Here is a 3,290-nt window from a genome sequence, read left to right as displayed (position 1 = left end):
CCTTTGTGGTTTTGGCTTTGGAGCTTCTCCACAGCTGTCATTAGATGCCTTGGACCTTAACTATGAGGCATAAGCCTTCTGGTCTTAGATGTTCAGGGTTCTTTGCTGATCTCTTGGATAAGTTGTGTTGCTTGAGAATTTTAGGTAGGCCTGTCAATTCTCCAAAACTTCTCTACGGTTTCATCTTTTCGCTATATGCAGGCAGTGATGTCACTGTGTGAAGCATGTACTTATAACCAAGCTGTAATATGAATGTGCCAAAATATCTGCAACTCGGAAAATTTTCCACTTCTCTCTGCCTGTTGTTTTGTTTGTATTAATGAAAGTATTGAGGAAAATCAAACCCAACTCAAAAATATATTTAAGTTTAGTGGCTGCAGAAAAGAGCAATGACTTCTTGTCCATTGTAATATTTTGTATTTAAGAAAAATCTAAAGCCTCTGAACTGTTGCCTTGCAGCAAGAAGGTCCTGGGTTTGATTCTCGGCCTGGAGTCTTTCTGCACAGAGTTTGCATGTTCTCCCTGTGCATGCGTGGCTTCTCTCTGGGTACACTGGCTTCCTCCCACAGTCCAAAAACATGACTGTCAGGTTAATTGGTTTCTCTAAATTCTCCCTAGGTGTGTGAGTGTGTGTGAGTGTGCATGGTTGTCTGTCCTGTCTGTCTCTGTGTTGCCCTGCGACAGACTGGCGACCTGTCCAGGGTGACCCCGCCTCTCGCCCGGAACGTTAGCTGGAGATAGGCATCAGCTCCCCTGCCGACCCCACTAGGGACAAGGATGTTAGAAAATGGATGGATGGACAAAAGCCTTTATTTTTTGGTCATTATGAGAAAATCCATGATTTGTGAAGTGACATGAAATCTGTGTGTATGTATGCAATTATGTCACAGTTATATGTGCCTGAAAAGCACATAGCTTTGTCGTTTGTTTCTAAAGAATAATATGATTCCACACATACAGCTGCTGTCTTCAGTAAAACTTTGTTGGGTTCCTGCCAACATGCTGAGAACTTTGCTGAAATGAAAAGCTAACAGTAGCATATTTGCTCTGCTTTGATCCAGCTCGGCATGTTTCTGTGCTTTTCTGGTTGGATGCATGAAAACATATATTTTGGAAAACATATTCTCTTCCTTCTTAACCTGAATAATTTGCTTTATTAGCTAAAATTTACTGGGTTAACTGCAGTGTTGTATAGTAACGAAGTAAAAATACTTCACTACTTTACTTAAGTATATTTTGGAGTACTTCATACTTTCCTCGAGTATGAAAATTTTTGATGACTTTCACTTTTACTTCACTATATTTCCTAACTTAATTGCGTACTTTTACTCCGATACATTTTCAATGTGTGGTTTAGTTACTCGTTACAAAAAAGCGAGAGAGAGAAACGCAAGTGTTTTGACCCCACCTGCTGATTAGCAAGTAGCAAGTAGGCTACCGAACAAAGTCCGTAGCCTACTTGCCTGGGCTTGTTCATCACCACCAATAGGATACACCTGTTTCGCTTCTCCCATTAAACACAAAGCAAATCTCGCAATCAGCAGCAGCCACATGGAGGAGGAGACGGAGACCACAACGACTGCAACTACGTCGGACACGGCTCCAGGGGAACCACCAGCTGGTGATGGGAGCCCATGGCCTTATTTAAACACAATACACTCTTTCGTGGGTGTTAAAGATTCATCGTACCGCATGCAGTTTATGTTATTCCTGCCCGAAGATGTGGAAATTCTATCTTACAAAAACTCCCCGTCCAACTTGAAGAAACACATCGAGGTAATGTCTTATGAAATGGTTATAATCCTCCTGTTTCAGTAACTATAGCTTGGTCACTAGACACTACTGTATTGTGAAATCTTGACCATAAATGAACTTTGTTTGGCATTGTTTCAGTTCCACACGTGGTGTATTTAGCTTAGGCCTAATGTTGACTGTAGCAGTCTACCTAGACTCCTCTGTTCAAGGGGGACAGAAGCCATAGCGATAGCAATTTAGACTGAATTTAACGAATATAGGAAAGGCATGCAAGTTCAAAACCAGGTTTACAGATGCCAATAAGCTGCATTTCCCTCCCAATTCTTTTTTTCTTTTGCATAATGACCAGTTGTGTGCACCACCTACTGACTGTAGCATTGACTGATTCACTGATTTGTGAAGTAGAGTAATCGTAACAGCTCTTTTTCTTCATGTTGGCCGCATTTTCTGTACTATTTATTTTTCTCATTTTCAGCACTGACCTTACTTGAAGGGAAAACTTAAGGCTTACAAAAACTTTGTATTTTCTGTCCTGGAGGGTTTACTAAGAAGCTGGCTCAGTTGTAAAGCAGGTTAAGTTAACCTTGTGCTATAGGTAAAGCACCTAATTTTCTTAACTAAATCATGCCTGCAGGTATATCTATTAGCAGGTTTAATTTTGCCTGCACTTGGTTGTGTACATTATTTTAAGTGTATTTGACAAGTTTACCAAAATATAAAAAATGTCATTCAAACTGCATTTGCTTTGTTTTACTTTTTACTTGTACTTTTCATTACATTACTTGAGTACATCCATTTTTACAGTAATTTCCATACTTAAGTACAAGAAATTTCAGATACTTTAAGACTTTAACTCAAGTAACATTTCAGTCAGTGACTTCGACTTTTACCAAAGTCATATTTTGGAGAGGTACTTATACTTTTACTTGACTCTGAGATTTCAGTACTTTATACAACACTGGTTAACTGTGCACAAAGCTGTTCACCCAACATACAACAGGAGTTGCTGTCTCTTTCACTCTGAATGATATTTATTGCAACAAATAAACTCGAAACATCGCTGGTTGACAGAAACTGTTATACAAATCATTTGAAAAGCTTTGATAAGGATTGGACTGGGATTGGACTAGGACAACATAGTTTCATGTTTTTTTTGTTTCAAACCGGCAACAAGCATTACAGTTTAGAAAAAGGACAAAACTTAATTCAGCCTTTAGCTCTATAAAAAGTAATGTTTTCATGTTAGCAGTTCATATTTCACCTGGATGGTTTTAAACTAGTTCTTTCTTTCTCTAACAAATAATGAGGTCGAAAGGAGATCTTTTTTCTGTTTAAATATGACTCCTAGAACATAGAAAATTAACTTTGTTTAGTCTTTTAAGCTTAAAAAAATAATCAAGCTTCCAATTCTGATTTTAAACATAATTTCTGTATTGACTTACAGCTGAATTTTTACAACCTATTCATTATCTATTCTGACTAAATCTTCATAGAGAGCAGATGTCTGTAAAACCAGGATAAAGAACCATGAGTTC

Source organism: Xiphophorus maculatus, chromosome 12 (assembly GCF_002775205.1).
Source record: "Xiphophorus maculatus strain JP 163 A chromosome 12, X_maculatus-5.0-male, whole genome shotgun sequence".
NCBI lineage: Eukaryota > Metazoa > Chordata > Actinopteri > Cyprinodontiformes > Poeciliidae > Xiphophorus > Xiphophorus maculatus.
The sequence above is the reverse complement of the archived record's forward strand: the minus strand, read 5'-3'. Positions refer to the sequence as shown.